The following is a 17,373-nucleotide window of genomic DNA, read 5'->3' as shown; positions in this document are numbered from 1 at the left end:
GGCCAGGTAAAAGGCCATTTTAATTATCTTATTAAAATTAAAAAATTATTTTGTTAAATATTTCTCAATTACATCTAAATTTTTAATATTCACTTTTTAAAAATTTCATGTTTTAAATTCTCTCCCTCCCACCTCTTTGAGAAGGAGGATTTCAGTTAGATATGTGAAGTCATGCAAAATATTCCATACTATGCACATTGCAAAAGAAAACACACAAAAAACCCCAAAGAAAAATAAAATGCAAAAAAGATAAAGTGCTTGAATTCTTTCATAGCTTTACTTTCACAACAAATTCCTCATGAGGAAACTGAGGCACATAGAGGAAAAATTTAAAGTAGCAGTTGCCGAGGAAGTTTCTCTTCATGGGTAGGCAGTCCATGTGTTAAGTGTGAGTGAAGAGGAGGTCTACACTTCACAGGAGTGAAGACACCTGCTGAAGTGTCTTCAGGTCTTGGAGGAAGAAAATACATAGAATACTGTAATTAGTCAGGATGGACCTGAGTTTAAATGTAGCCTCTTGTTTGATAACTTGGGCAACTTATTGTATCTTACTTTCTCCTTCTGTAAAATGGGGCACGCACTTCTCTGGGTTGTTGTAAGGATACAATTACGTACTAAAGCTAGTCTTTACAGATATTATTTTATTCTCATAACAGCTCGGGGAGGTAGGGACTCGCATTATCCCTATTTCAAATTTATATCAATGCCAGCTACCACCTCCACCAGCACTCTCCTCCCCCTCCCCCTCCTCCACCCCCCCTCCCCCTCCTCCCCCCTCCTCCCCCCCCTCCCCTCCTCCACCCCCCTCCCCTCCTCCTCCCCCCCCTCCTCATCACCATCAGCGAGGATCTATCCTTAAGGTCTCACAATGGTGCCTTGATTCCCTAGTGCTCACAGAGAAGGACGAATGGGAAGGAGAGTTTCTGACAGAACCCGGACCTGAAGGACCAGTTTCCTGCGGGGAAGCCTTTGGCGGAGACACCCGCGAGCGCAGCTGGATGTGCTCGGCGGTCCTGAGGGAGGCGCGCAGTCCGGTTTCCATGGAAACGCGGCCTGGTCCCTAAGCCCGTCTGAACCCAGGATCGGTCGCGGAACCCAGACATTGCTCCCAGTGAGTAGCTCAGGATTTGCGAGAAAAGGGGGGGACGCCGGCCTCCTGGTCTCCTTGAGCTGAGGGGCGCACGAAGCCCCCCGGGTGGGAGCGGGGGTCTGGGCTGAGGCGGGGCGCGGGTTGCGAAGGTTCTTGGAACGGGCTGGGGGTGGGGGGCGGCCCAGGTGGGTTGGAAAACTCTAGAGGGAAATTGTGGGGTAGAGGACGGGGACGTTGGGGGGCAGAGACCCAGGGAAAAGCCCCTTCCCCGCCAGCCATGGCCAGCGCTTGTTATTGCCAAGCCTTCAAACGCCGCCTCCGTGGGTGGTGGTGCTAGGCGACCGCCCGAGGGTTCTGACCCGCCGTGCCCTACCTTAGGGGGTCTGCTGAAGCACGGATTGACCCCTTCTCAGCATGAAGTTTTTAAATTCATAGAGTAAAGTGCGTGTTACAAAAGAAACCAATCATATTGAAATATAGGTAAAGTAAAATGCCTAGGGTTACAAAGGAAACATATTGGAATACACTTGTTCATAATTCTTACATAAAATAAGATAGATAGGATTACAGAGGAAATCTGTCCATGAAATACAGTTATCTATTATTTTAATGTAAAATAAAATAGGACTACAAAGGAAATCTGTCCATGAAATACAGTTATCTATTATTTTTATGTAAAATAAAACAGGATTACAAAGGAAATCTATCAATGAAATACAGTTATCTATTATTTTTATGTAAAATAAAACAGGATTACAAAGGAAATCTGTCCATGAAATACAGTTATCTATTATTTTTATGTAAAATAAAATACAGATCACAAAGGAAACAAATTGTATTGAAACAGGTATATAATTTTTATGTAAAATAAAGTAAATAGGACTGAAATTTATCTATATAATTTTATGTAAAATAAAATGAATTACAAAGGAAATCTATCACAATGAAATAGTTATCTATAATTTTATATAAAATAAAATGTACAGTATTACAAAGAAAATTATATTGAAATAGTCATCTACCTAATTTTATGTAAAATAAAATACATAGATTTCAAAAGGAGCCCTATCATTGACATCGTTATTTATATATAATTTTATGTAAAATAAAATATGTAAGATTACAAAGGAAACCAATCATTGAAATATAATTATCTATGTATAATTTTCTATAAAATTAATAAATCAATCAATAAATATATACTGTGTGCCAGGCACTGTGCTATGGGCTGAGGATAAAATACATAGGATTGCACAGGAAACTAGTGATATTGAAATAGTTCCTTGTCTACCTGCTTACCTAATTTAGCCCCAAGTCTAAAAGTTTAAAGCCTCTTTGGAGACCAGCAATCAGTCAACAAGCATTTCAGTAATGCATTTAAATGCTTATTGACTGCATTTCATAGAAGATGGAGGTAGAAAATCTAGTCCATCTCCTTGCTTTGGCAGATGAGGAAACTAAGGTCAGAGGTGAATGGAATAACTTTGGCCAAGATATTGTAGCAAGTAGAATACTTAAAATTTCTATATAAGACAAATTAAACACATTATTTTTTTTATCCATTTTAAATTTTATTTTTAACTTAACCAGAAAACTGAGCATTTTTGTATACACAACAGAACAGAAAAAGATGATTTTATATAAAACTGTGAATCTTTCATGTTGCTTACTTTAAAGAAAACCTACATATACACACTATGATAAATTCCAAATGTCACTTTCAAAATTGTCTACCTTTCTCCCACTTCATTATCAACTGAGAAAAAGGTGGGGGAGACAAAGACCTTTGTAACAAACATAGTCAAGCAAAACAAATTTTGCTTGTCAGGCAGAGAATAATATAATGGAGACATGACTTATCTTTGTTAAATCTTTCAAAGTTGTTTTTCTTCACGGTATTGTCATTGTATGTATTGTACTCTTGGTTCTCTTCACTGAATTCACTTTGCATTAATTTATACCACCCAGAATTCTCAGAAATCATCACTTTCATAATTCTTACGGCATAATGTTATGTGTTTAGCCATATCTCAGTTGATATGCATCTTCTTTGTTTCTAGTTCTTTTCCTTTGTTTTTATATCTATTAATCTCCTCCAGAATCAAGAAGTTTCTTTTACTTACTCTTCCCTCTTCAGTGTTATTCTCCTTCTTGAAATCCTTTTATTACCGCTTTGTTTTCCTCTTGAGTTTGAGGTTATCTCCACACCAAAACTGCTTGCATGTGTGTTTCAATCTCCTTTGTCCATTTCAGTAGGTTCATCTCAAGCTCTTCTCATATACCCCAATTATGAGAAATAACAAATTCTTTTCCTTTTTTTCTATACCAGTATAGTCCTTTTACCTTCCCTTTTCTTTCCGCTCTTAAAACCCTCAGGCATAATTAGTCCACCCTTAGGATCTCTGTTTTTCATATTTAACTCCATAAAACCTTTTGAAGATAATCAGGTTCTGAAAAGACAATTTTTCTCTCCCCTTTAGCCCATTGGAATGTTAGCACATCATTATCTGATTGCTCAAATAAATGTAATTTTCTGGGATTCTTTTTACTCTTATGTGTTGTTGACCTGAAAACTTGGTTAGAGAAAAGGCAACAGGCTAAATGCATACATTTTATGATTTAATTAATTAATCAATTCCCCATAAAGAAAACAGTTACAAAGCGCTATGGAGTCAGAGGTGACTCTGACTACCTAGTACAGAAAACGTCTGTCTTAAGTACATTTTGCCATGAGAAGGAAACTCTCCTAATTAAGCAAATCATAAATTCAGTAAGACAAGACAATTAACAAAGCAATGTCAGTCAAATGTTGAGATTCTAAGCTGGGTAAACATATGTCTCAGGTGGTAAAGAAGGAAGGAAATCCCATCACTAGTAAGTGGCAGGCTTCCTGCCCCAAACAGGTAACTGACACAGGAAAGGGCAAACAATGTTCAATAGAAACCCAGGATGCCTATTTTTTCTTTACCCTTAATATGCCATAACATGGTATGTGTCTATAGATAATAAGATACAAAGGAAAGTCCCATTATTCAAGATATGTCATAGGTTAAAGGTCTCCCAAGGAGTGCAGAGTCAGCTTTGGCTGGCTTTTGCTGACATAGGAAGAGGTATTCTCTGAGTTTGCTTCAGAGAGAACAAAGAGATTATTCCAAAATTTTATATTAAACATTATCAGTGTGTATTTCAGAAGTCCTACTTACTTTTTGACTTTTCATCAGTAATACTTGAAAGTCCTCTATTCTGTTAAAGGTTGATTTTATAGGATTATACTCAGCTTTGCAGGGTAAAATTACTCTTGCTTGTATAACCTTACATCTTTTGGTTTTTGTACCGTATTCCAAGCTCTCCTTTCATGTATATTAGAAACATCTTGTATGATACTGACTGTGGTCCCTTGGAACTTGATCTCATTTTTGTATATGCACTTGTAAAAGCAAACACCCTGACACATCCAGGATGACCTGCTATCACAGGTTCTTTGATCTGCTTTTCTAAAAGGAAAGGCAACTTTTGAAGGATCAACAATTTTCTTTAATTGCATACCAATAGAGAAAATACAAGCAGAGAAATAAAGACCAACAGACAGGATTTCCAACTGTCTAACCATAAGCAATACAAACATCACAGATCAACAGATAGATCCAACTGTCTGACCATTACATATTTACATAATTACCAAAGAGAGAAGCACGTCCATGGGGGGGGGGGGGGTGGTGTCTTAACTTTAATCACTTCTTAATGAATAAGCCCCAAAGCAAAACCTCACCTCAGTGTGTATATATATATATATATATATATATATATATATGCACTTTTCAGATAGGAGGATATCTTGACCCTTGAGAACCAATGCCTCATTAGAAATTAACAAAAGGTGTGGGCCTTCCTACAAAACAAATGTCCGTAATCAAGCTTCCCTTAATGGGCAGGCCCATTAATGGGTGAAGAAAATTTTTAACTCTTTAGACATTAACAAAAAGTATGGGTCTTCTGACAAAACAATCCTCCCCTAATCAAGCTTCCCTTAATGGGCTCTACCTGAAGTCTATTAATGGGCAGGGAAGATCTTTAACTTTATATTAACATTACAGTACCCTTAAGAATTTTTTTTTTTTGTCATGGAAACAGAATTTTGGCTGTGGTATTCTTGGGACTTTTCATTTTGGTGATTGTTGGATTCTTAATGTTCATTCTTTGCCCTTTGCTTCTAGAACTGGATGAATTTCTCGATATATAGTATCTCTAGGCACTTAAAAAAAAAAATCATGATTTTCAGGGCGTCTAATGATTCTTAAATTTGACCCTCTTGAGACCTGTTTTCAAGGTCAGTTTTTTTTTTATAGCAGATACATTCCCCCCCCCCCCAATTTTTGATATTGTTCTAATACTTTTTGTGTTGGGGTCAATTGCTGTTTGCCTCACCTTGAACTCCCTGATAATATGTTTAAACATCTCATGTAAACTACATTTATGTGAGTAGCACACATCTTACATGTATAAGGCTGGAAATTTTGGAACCAAGTTATGAAGGCTTTCTATGTCAAATACAGGAGTTTGTATTTGATATTAAAGATAATTGGGAGTCACTGGAGTTTATTAATCAAGGGAGTGTCATAGACCAATGCTTTAGGAATATATGTATATTCTTTAGCCTTAATATCTGCCTGGAGGATAAATTGGATAGGGAAAAGACAAGAGGAAGGGAGATGATTAGGACTCTTGTTATAACCATGCAAGAAGCCCAAAATAAGGTGGTGGTCCTGTGAGTACAGAAAAGGGGACAGATGCAAGAGATATTGTGGAAGTAGAATAGGCAAGATGTGGCAACTGATTTGGGATGAGGGACATTGAAGAGTTCAGCATTAACACCAGGGTTATGAACCTGGGTGAATAGAAGACTCATTTTGTCATCAAAAGAAATTGTGACTTGACATACTCCTAGAAATGGTACCTATAGCAATAAGACAAGAAAAATAAACTGAGGGAATTAAGAAAAGGTGAATTATATCATCTATAAAAAGTGATATTTTTCAAGAAAAATGATAAATGTTGGAGAAGATATGGGAAGATTGGAAAACTAATGCATTGTTGGTGGAGTTGTGAACTGAAGTAACCATTCTGGAGAACAATTTGGAACTATGCCAAAGAGCTATAAAACTGTGCATACCCTTTGACCTAGCAATACCACTTCCAGGTCTCTATCCCAAAAAGATCATAAAAATGGGAAAAGGACCCAAATGTACAAAAATATTTATAGTAGCTCTTTTTGTGGTGGCCAAGAATTGGAAATTGAGAGGATGTCCATCAATTGGGGAATGACTGAACAAGTTATGGTATATGAATGTAATGGAATACTATTGTTACATAAGAAATGACGAGCAGGCAGATTTCAGAAAAACCTGGAAAGACTTACATGAACTGATATAAAGTGAAGTGAGCAACATTGTGTAATGACCAACTTTGATAGATTAGCTCTTCTTAGCAATGTAGTGATCTAAGAAAATCACAAGACTAAAGATAGAAAACGCTGTCAACATCCAGAGAAAGAACTATGGAGTCTAAATGCAGATCGAAGCACATTAGATTTTTTTTGGTTTTTTGTTTTTTTTTTCCTTTCTTGTGGTTTTTCCCTTAGTTTTGGTTCTTCTTTACAACATGACTAATGTGAAAATATGTTTAATATGGTTATACATGTATAGCCTGTATCAGATTACATGCCGTCTTGGGGAGGATGGAGAGGGAGGAGAGGGAAAAATTTCAAACTGAAAATCTTGTAAAAGTGAATATTGAAAACTTAAAATAAATAAGAAAAAAGAAAATCATGTTTATTTCTATTTTATGATTATTACTGGGAAAACTAGAAAGCAGTTTGATATCCATTTGTACCAACATTTCATACCATGTACTGCATTGAACTCCAGATGGGAACATGACTTAAATATAACAGGTCACATCATAAATTAGAGGAGCAGAAAAGGAGATGATTGAATTTCACTGCATAATCATTGCAGATTTTTTGGCACATTTTTGCAAAAAAACATGAAAATGCGACCATTATGTGAAGTTTTTAATTAAAAAATTGTGCCAGTATTATTTGTCTTTTAGTTCCTGCCAGTCTTGTACCAACTTTTTACTCACTAAAAACTGTCTTCCTGTAGCTGTTTCCATGCTGTTCAGTGAACACAATCACTTTCAGCTTGAAGCTCACAGAATAGTTTTTATATTTATCCACAGTCAGAAAGAAATGCTTTACATCTCTTTTACCCAGGAACCCTGAGGGTCTTCTCCTTCCGGTTTGATTTTTTTTTTTTTTATTAAAGGGGCCATCCCTTGAGCAACTACTTAAATAAGCTTATTCATTGAATGGGTGTATCTCACTTAAAGTGAGAATGCTATAAGACCTTAGCCTGAAAGGGCCAAGATCTCCCATTGCGTCCTGGGCCACCTGCAGGCATCCTGATGAATATCATGCCATTGGACCCAGAGGGCTCAGGAGAAGAAAGTGAGGTTGGTGACCTTGCACAGCCCTCCCTCATTCAAATCAAAGTCAACTGCAAGTCATCATCATCTTGATGATCATCTTCAAGAACAAAGGACAAACACAACAACAACAAAAACAACCTCTGGCAGATGAACTGTACAGGTTAGCTAGTGGGGGAAGATGCCAGTCTTATCATATCACATGACTTACCTGCTGATGGCAGCTTCTCCAGCCTACCTGTTCCCCTTGCACCTATAGTTCTTCATTGGGTTGACTGATAGTAAGTACTGTTAGTACTACAGTGCTGTAAACAAACCACGGAAATCGACCTTTGAAAATATACTGACAGTGCACCTGTGTTGAGAATTCTAGTCTTCCGGCTCGCAATTCATGAGAGATAAATGCATATTCATATGCCACTGGTGAATACATTGCCATTCTGTTTACCTTTTAAGTGGCATGACAATTATGCAGTAAAAGGTTATTAAGAAACAATTTTTGGACTGAAAAAATAAGGTATGATGATTATGCGGTGGTGATAGTTATGTATAAAATACAGTACTTTTCCCCATATGGATAGGGAAAAAGTGATTGATGAGGCAGAGATCAAGATTATAGGAGGTAAAATGGATAATTTTGCTTATACAAATTTGAAGAGTTTTTGTAGAAACAGTCATTATAGTAAAAATTAGAAGGGAAACAGTTAACTGGGAACAGATAAAGCCTTGAGTTATACCCACAGTTAGGAGGCATGATATAGATGATGACCCAGGGGAGGAAACTGAGAAGGAGTGATGAGACATGAAAGAAGAGAACCAAGAGAGTATGGTGTCATAAAAACTCAGAGAGTGAGAGCATTCTAGAAGAGAGGATGGTCAGCATGTCACATGGTGCAGAGAGGTCAAGAGTGATAATAGAGAAAAGGCTGTTGAATTTAGTAATTGATAACTTTGAAAAAAACTTTAGCTGCATGATGAAGTCAGAAGCCAGATTATAAATGATAAAAGGGAGTGAGGGAAGAGGAGGTAGAGGCAATTAGTATAAACAGCTTTTTCTAGTACTTTCTCTATGTAAGAGAAGACACATGTAGATCCATATCTTGAGCAGCTCATAGGGTCAAGTGAAGGTTTTTCTGTGTGTTTTGTTTTAAGAATAGGAGAGACTAAGTATGTTTTAAGGCTGCAGGAAGTGGGCTAGTGTATAGGGATAGGTTGAAGATTAGAGAGAAAGGCAAGGGGATGATTTTAACCTTTTTCACTTTTTTAACCTCTTCATTTATTTAGCAGAGTAACAAAGCATCTGACTAATCTATTTCTGTATGATTTAGAATGGAGAGAATAGAAGGTTTGAGTTCTTTTCTTGTCTTTGTGCGTACTGTGTGTCCACACACTGTGCTAAGTGTAAGGTATTCATAGGTTAAATAAATGGCAGAGTTCCTGCTCTCAAAGACCTTATGTATTTTTATCATAAAAATGATAAAAGATATCAGAGGAAAGCTCTAAATTGTAAGAATAGTTGAGGGTGAGATAAATTTTTTCTAGTGGGATCTGGGAATACTTTATGGAACACAGCCATGACACCTGAGCTGGGGTGTGAAAGAAGAGAATGAATTCATGTAGCGCAAATGAGGAAGGAGAAGGACTATCCTGGGTAAGTGGACTGAGGCAGGATGAAAGCTACCCTGTTTAGTTCCTTTTGGCTAGATTGTACAGTGCATATTGGGGAATACAGTAAAAAATTTTTTCTCCTTTTTATATTTATTTTTACTCCCCTGTAAAACAGCCCTACATCAGTTCTTTATACAAGGCAGTTTTACAACTTTTGAATAAATAATTGTATATGCCTACCAAATGCATTATTAGCATAGTATTAGGATTGATCTGCTGGTAATATCTTGGTTTAGGAAACAGTTTTTTGAAGTAGTTGCACTATTTTGCAATAAAAACAAAAAGCGGGTAGGAAAAATGGCAAGAGATCACCAGGCCCTTTAAGCATGTAACAGAGGTCTCTTCCAAAGATTGTCCTAAGTTTAGCCCATGTGCTATGTGTTAGGATTTTCAAAGGCTCTCAGGATAACGTCTTGCTGTATAGTTGTATAGTTGATATGAATCTTCATGGCCCTGACTTTTAATTCCCTAGAAAGTACTTAGTATTTTTGAACTATATTTGTAGTAATCTAAACTCATTAAATATTTTCAAAATTAGTGCTAAGGCAGCTATCTTCATCCTAAGTGATTGTTAGTTCTTTTAGAAGTAATAAAGCTTTTATTATTAGTGGCTAAGCTGAAAGCCAAATGCATGTGGAACAGCAGATACTAAAAGCAGAGATATAAAAAGAAGCTGTTGCCCTTTAATGCCATTCTGCAAAGGGAAGCAGACATAAATGTCTAGTGATTTTGTTTCTCACATTTAGAACTCTGCTTTTTGCCAATTCTAGGACTTGAAAGTACTTGTGTTTTGTTAGCACCTGCTTTAAAGTACCAATACAAGTTTAATTAACAAGCTTATTTTAAAAATCCCTCTCAGTAGTTTTCTGTTAGTCAAATAGTAATGTAATCTTAGTGGAATACTTACTTTTTGATCAGGCAAAAACCCCTTTTAAATTTAGTCATTTTAGCACACATTTTTATAGTACTTTAAGGTTTACACATTGCTTTCTTTTTTAACATTTGTTTTTAAAACTTCAATTTCCAAATTATCTCCTTTCCTCACTCCCCACCCCCAGTCCCCATTGAGAAGGCAAGCAATTCAGTATAGACTATACATGTATAGTTATGCAGAACTTTTCTACATTAGTCATGTTGTGAAAGAAATCATAGACCAAAAACAAACCCTTCAAGAAAAATAGAGAAAGTAAAAATGTATATTTCAGTTTGTATTCTGGAACCATCAGTTCTTTGTCTGCATATGGATAACATTTTTCATCATAAGTCCTTTAAAATTGTTTTGGATCATTGTCCTGCTGAGTATAGCTAAGTCATTCATAGCCGATCATCTTACAATATTGCTGTTACTTTGTACACATTCCACTTCACTTTGTATCAGCTCATGTAAATCTTTTCAGGTTTTTCTGAGAGCATTCTGCTCATCATTTCTTATAGCACAATAGGGGGCCATCTCCACTCATCCTGATCTATATCTTGCAATTGCACCCAGATGACTCTGGAGGAGAAAATGAGGCTGGTGACCTTGCACAGCCCTCCCTCACTCAAATCCAATTCACTTGCAAGTCATGGTATCGTCATGGTCCTCTTTGAGAATGAAGGACAAATAACAACTTGTGAGTAGTCTGAGCTGCCCCATTGGGGACCCAACCAGCCGGTTCCAATTAGGCAGCTCATCTACTTCCTCTCCTCTCTTCTTCCCTCTTCTCTCCTGCCCCCTCCCCTTTCCATCCCTTCCTTTCCCTTTTCTCCTTGCTCACCCTCTGTTCACATGGGGTTTCATGCCTTTACCTGCTGGTGCTCTGTCCAAAGGAATGTAAATTTTGGTAACTGAAAGATCTCTTGGGGTTTAATGGCTAATGTCTTTCTTAAAGACCATATCTTAAACCCGATTCATTCTGGCTCTCATTGATTGGTCAACAATGGGTCTTGAGGTGTTCCCTCAGTCATAGTGAGAATTGGAAAGACCTTAGCTTAAAAAGGCAAAGTTGTGCCACTGCATCCAGGGCCATCTCCTTTTGTCCTGATCTATATCTTACCACTGGACCTAGATGACTCCAAAAGAGAGAGTGAGTCTGGTGACTTTGCACAGCCCTCCTTCACTGACATCCAGTTCACTTGCAAGTCATGGCATCATCTTTCTGATGTCATGGTCCCTTCTAGAACAAAGGACAAACAATGACCAATGGATAGCTAGTATTCCATCATAATCACCACAATTTTTTTAAACCATTCCCTGATTGATAGATATCGCCTCAATTTTCAGTTCTTTGCCACCAGAGAAGAGCTGCTATTAATATTTTTGAATATATAGGTCTTTTTCCTTTTTGTTTTTTATCTCTTTTGGGATACAGATCTAGTAGTAGTATTGCTGGGTCCTATTGCTAGGTATGCGTGGTTATAGCCCTTTGGACATAGTTCCAAATTGCTCTACAGAATGGTTGAATCAGCTCACAACTCTACCAACAGTACATTAATGTCTCATTTTCCCCACATCCTCTCCAACATTTGTCAATTTCCCTTTGTATCCTAGGTATGAGGTAATACCTCAGAATTGTTTTCATTTGCATCTCTCCAATCATTAGTGAGTTAGAGCATTTTTTCATATGGCTATAAAAAGCTTTGATTACTTTATCTGAAAACTGGTCATATCTTTTGATCATTTATTAATTGGGGAATGGCTCTTATTTTTATAAATTTGACTCAGTTCTCTATATGTTTGAGCAATGAGGCATCTATTGGAGAAAGTTGCTTCAGAATTTTTTTCACAGTTACTATTGCTAACTATTTGTCTTCATTCTATTTCCCACCCTGTTTATTCTCTCTCTCTTTCTCTCTCTCTCTCTCTCTCTCTCCTTTCACCCTGTCCCTCCTTGAAAGTGTTTTACTTCTGACTACCTCCTTCTCCAATCTGCCCTCCCTTCTATCACTTCCTTTGTCTTATCCTCTTCCCCTCCTACTTTCCTGTAGGGTAAGTAAGATAGATTTTTATATCCATTTTGTGTATGGTATTCCGTCTTTGAATCAGTTTTGATGAGAATAAGGTTCACTCACTCCCACTTGCCTCCCCCACCTTTCCCTCCACTGTAAAAGCTTTTTCTTGCCTCTTTTATGTGAGATAATTTACTCTATTCTACCTCTCCCTTTTCCTTTCCCTCAGTATATTGATATTATCCCTTCATATTCAACTCACACCTCTGCTGTCTATATATACTCCTGACTGCTCTAATAATGAGAAAATTTTTATGAGTTACAAGTATGATCTTCCCATATAGGAAGGTAAACAGTTTAACCTTATTAAGTCCCTTGTGATTTCCCTTTCCTTTTTACCTTGAGTCTTGTATTTGAAATGTCAGATTTTCTATTCAATGTGGCCTTTTCATGAAGAATTCTTGAAAGTTCTCTATTTCACTGAATATCCATTTTTCCCCCTGAAGGATTATACTCAGTTTTGCTAGGTAGGTGATTCTTGGCTGTAATTCTAACTCCTTTGCCCTCTGGAATATCATATTCCAAATCCTCTGGTCCTTGAATGTAGAAACTATTCAATCTTATGTCATCCTGACTGTGGCTCCTTGAATTGTTTCTTTCTGGCTGCTTGCAATATTTTCTCCTTGACCTAGAGCTCTGAAATTTGGCTATAATATTCCTGGGAGTTTTTACCTTGGATCTCTTTCAGGAGGTGAGTGGTGAATTTCTATAGTTTACCTTCTGATTCTAGAATGCCAAGGCAATTTTCTTTGGTAATTTCTTGAAAGATGATACAGGCTCCTTTTTAGATCATGACTTTTCAGGTAGTCCAATAATTTTAAAATTATTTCTCCTAGATCTATTTTTCGGGTGAGTTGTTTTTCCAGTGAGATCTTTCACATTGTCTTCTAGTTTTTCATTCTTTTGGTTTTGCTTTATTGTTTCTTAATTTCTCAGAAACTCCTTAGCTTCCATTTGCTCAATTTTAATTTTTACTGAATTCTTTTCTTCTTTATTCTTTTCTATTTGGCCAATTCTGCTTTTTAAGGCATTCTTCTCATTTTTTTAACCTCTTTTACCATTTGACCTACTTTGTTTTTTATGGTTTTATTTTCCTTATATTTTTTGTGTCTCCTTTGGCAAGTTGTTGACTCATTTTTCTTAATTTTCTTGCACCACTCTCATTTCTCTTTCCAATTTTTTCTCTACTTCTTTTCGAAATTTTCAAAATCCTTTTTGAGCTCTCCATGGCCAGAGACCAACTCATATTTTTCTTAGAGGCTCTGAATGTAGGAGCTTTGACTTTGTTTTCTTCTTCTAATTGTGTGTTTTGATCTTTGTCACCGTAGTAACTTTTTATGGTCAGAATTTTTTCTGCTGTTTCCTCGTTTCCCCAGACTATTTCTTGAGTTTTAACTCTTCTTTAAAGTAGAGCTCTGCTTCTAGGGTGGAAAGTGTACTATCCCAAGCTTTAGGGGTTTTGTTGTTCTCAGAGATACTTCTAGGGACCTGTAAGTTTTCAGTTCTTCCAAGGTGGTATGATCTAAGGAAAGGTGTTTACTACTCTCCTGGCCTGTGCTCTGGTCTATCACTGTGTGACCACAAGCACTCTTTTCTGCCCTGGAACCATGATGAGGATCCCTGCTCCATCATGGCTGCAAGCTCTCATGTGGTTGCGTTCCTCCTCAGCCTAGCACTGTCACCTAAGACTACAACCTGGGTCTGAGTATGGGCAAAGCAACGGAGTCCTGCCTCAGTACTAACAAAGAGACCCCCTATAATCTCCTTTTGATCAGTTGTTTGGTCCTCTTACCTTCTGTGGGCTGAGAATTCCAGAAGCAGCTGCTGTCACTGCTGATTCAGTGGTTCCCAAGGTCTGCTCACAATTTGCTATGGCTGGGTTTGTGCTGATGCAGCCTGTACTAGACTGCTTTACTCTCGCCCAAGTTAGACAGACCTTTCTTGCTGACCTTCTAAGTTGTCTTTGGCTGGAAAATTATATTACTTCATCCTCTTGTAGGTTCTTCTGCTTCAGGAATTGTTTTATGGCATTATTTAAAGGTATTTGAAGGGGTTTTGGGGAGACCTCAGGCAAATTACTACCTTTTCTCTGTTATTTTGGTTCCCCCCTCCCATCACTCCAATTGCTTTCTTTATAGCAGTTCTTTAAGGTAGGTAATGTGTTATTCCTGTTTTTCCAGTTGGGGAACCAGGCTCAGAAAGGTTACACAGTTTAATTCCTTAGAAAGTGCTTAGTGATTTAGAATTTTATTTGTGGTACCTGACAGCTAGTTAACCGTAAGAGCTGAACATACGAACCAATGTCTTCTGACTTCATGGTCATTGCTCCTTTCATTATTTCATACTCTATTTCTTTAGGTATATAGACAGTTCCCAGGTAAATGGTAGATGATTCTTTGGATGATGATCAAAGTTCTTATTTATTTGAATAGAATAATTTTATTCTTTTCCTATGGTATGTATAGTAAGGTGATATTGATTCATTAGTGCTTCTGGGTTCAGATGCATTGTGTGGTTGCTATTGCAGAGGCAAACTTTTTTTGCTAGGAAAATCAGAATGTTTGTAAATGTTTCTTATCTTCTGTGAGTTTCCCTTTCTGTCTTTTAAATTGCCAAAGTTCGCCATTGTACTGCTTTGCTGTTTATCACATTGTGATTTTACAGGAAGTGAGTAGACTATGTTCCATGCTCCCAAGTTAGATCTCTGCCATCCCTTTGAACTCTATTTTTGTAGTGTTGTAGAGAGATTTATTTGCTTTCCTTCACTAATTAGGAAGAAGAACAAGAAGGAGGAAAAGGAGGATGCTTTGAGTTTTCTCTGTTATAATCAACCTTTAGTATGACCTTTTACTTACAAGAGTAATTCTCTTTACTTCTCATTATGGTTCCTGAGAGTGATAAGATAATCACCAAGTGGATACTTCCTTTAACTTAGTTATACCATTTCTTTGATCTATCATTTCTTTGACATAACAAGCTTCATATCTGGCCTGAACTCTCTCCGTAATTCCTTTTGAAGTAAACATTTATTAAACTCCTACTAAGTGCCAGTCACTGTGCTAAGCACTGGAGATGTAAAGAAAGGGAAAAAGATAATCTCTGCTCTCAAGGAGCTCCCAGTGTAATGAGAGAGACCACAGGAAAATAACTTTGTACAAACAAGTTATATAGACTGGCCAAATTGGAAGTAGTTGAAAGAATAGAGGTAATATAATTAAGAGGGATTTGGAAAGGCTTCCTGTGAAAGATGGTACTTTAGGTAGGACTTGAAGGAAGTCTCCATCCAGGAGATGTAAATGAGAAGAGAGAGCATTCCATATATGAGGGATAGCCAGTGAAAATACCTGGAGTCAGGAGATAGAGTGCCTTGCTCGAGGAACAGCAAGGAGATGTGTCAGTAAATTGCAGAGTATGTGGCAAAGCATAGGTTGTAAGAAGACTGGAATGGGGTGGGGGAGCAGGTTATATACAGCTTTGAATGTCAGACAGTATCGCGTGACCAAAGGAAGGCTGCTCAATAAATTTTAATTGACATATTAAATTTAGATTGATGAATATTTGTTCTTAAGGTTATCTAATACCATTTATCTTTGAGCTAGGGCCTCTTGTGCTTATAAGTTGAGTATGAATTTTAAGAGCCTTAAATAATCTATAAACCTGCAAAAACCATGGTGACCAAGGTTGTTTTCATCTCTGGAAAATAAAATTCAATTTTTGCCAAGCTTGTCTAATTAATCTTCACACTTCTCATTACATAGGAATGGGTTATGAATGAAACTTTTTAAATACACACATAAATATATATATATATAAATATCTTTATTTTTCCAGATAGGAATTTTTAGAAATAATTTTTGCTGTCAATTTAACTTTAGAGACAAAAAACTTACTAACTTTAAGTGTAAAATAAAGATAAAAATAATGTTATCAACTTATCAGAAAAATCACTTTTTTCAATGTTTATTCAGTTTTTCATTTGTAAAAAAAACATCATACATGAATGGAAAGGACAGGTGATGATAATTGATAGCAGGCACTTAAGTGAAATCTATTGAGTAACTGATAAATCCCCAGTGGAGAGAAAGCCATATAAAATGTTGTCATGGAAGAGTAGTATACTACAGGAACCAAATGTGAATAGGTGACATTTTTGTATGTTTCTTTTTGTTTTCCCTGGAAAGGTTCAATTGTGCTTCAAGCTAACTGAAGTCTTGGGCATAGAGAACACAGAAGGTTTTAGAGTGATAAATTTGTTACAAAGTCTTTGATAGTGTGCCTTTGATAACATCTTCTGAAGTCTTCTCTATTTTCTGGGGTATGTCTATGTCAGAGGTGAATCATTTTTCCGGTAGCTATGTGAGACTTGGCAGTAGTAGTCACTATTTCTGCACACACACCCCAGCCCAAGTTCAGGAACCTTACCTTAACATATAGTACTTTAGATACAGGATGATATTCTGTACCTGGGCTATATCACTGCATTATTCTATTGTTAGCTTACAAAACCAGCATATATGACCTGCACAACAGAAATAGTCAGCTGAATAGAAAAACTTGAATCCATAGTGACAAATCTCACCAAAAAACAGAAGGGTAACATACAAATACATAGAAGTGAAGAATAACTTGGAAGAAGAGAAGCAAAAAGCAGTAACATTAAAGGAAAGCATGGCTGTTATATCAGCAAAACCTTGATCTCAAAGACAGGATATGTAGAGAATAGTTAAGAATTACCAGCCTATGAGAAGAACATAGCAAGTAGAAAAATTTGAACATCGTAACTCAAGAAATTGTACAAGAAAACTTTCCTCAAACTTCTGAACATAGAAAGCAAAGTGCTAATCAAAATAATCTATGGATCACTTCCAGAAAAAAATACTGTGCTGAAAATTCCAAAACACATGGTCTTTGAATTTAACAGTTCTGTTGAGAAACAACAAATTCTCCAAGTGATCAGGAGAAAGACCTTCAAATATAAAGGAAAGGAAATTCGAAAAACACAAGACTGTTCTGTACATACTGGAAACTACAAAAGGAAATGGAATTATATGTCCCAAAGAGCAGTTTAGGTGAAGTTGCAACCCAAGGTGTGCCTAACCACACATGCATAAAAGATGAATGTGAGAAGACTTCCATGTCATGTG

The 17,373-nt window shown here is 36.9% G+C and overlaps 1 protein-coding gene and 1 long non-coding RNA gene across 10 annotated transcripts in view; one reads left to right on the top strand and one right to left on the bottom strand.

Moving 5' to 3' along the window:
- Positions 1–258: 258 nt before the first annotated feature.
- LOC140528002 (uncharacterized) lies at positions 259–1,028 on the bottom strand. Its single transcript, XR_011975015.1, has 2 exons — positions 837–1,028; positions 259–450 (listed from the first exon to the last, which is right to left on the bottom strand). It is a non-coding gene; the product is annotated as an uncharacterized lncRNA (long non-coding RNA).
- The window catches only part of CCDC57 (coiled-coil domain containing 57), a 266,795-nt gene continuing 250,387 nt past the window's right edge, over positions 966–17,373 (top strand). For 7 of the 9 annotated variants that reach the window (XR_011975014.1, XM_072645390.1, XM_072645393.1 and 4 more), the window contains exon 1: positions 970–1,111. The gene's annotated coding sequence lies outside the window, so the exon portion shown is untranslated. Of the gene's footprint in view, positions 1,112–17,373 lie in introns of all 9 variants that reach the window. The other 2 variants (XM_072645391.1, XM_072645395.1) reach the window with 2 other exon arrangements.

The sequence above is a fragment of the Notamacropus eugenii genome, chromosome 2 (assembly GCF_028372415.1).
Source record: "Notamacropus eugenii isolate mMacEug1 chromosome 2, mMacEug1.pri_v2, whole genome shotgun sequence".
Taxonomy (NCBI): domain Eukaryota; kingdom Metazoa; phylum Chordata; class Mammalia; order Diprotodontia; family Macropodidae; genus Notamacropus; species Notamacropus eugenii.
The sequence above is the reverse complement of the archived record's forward strand: the minus strand, read 5'-3'. Positions and strand labels throughout refer to the sequence as shown.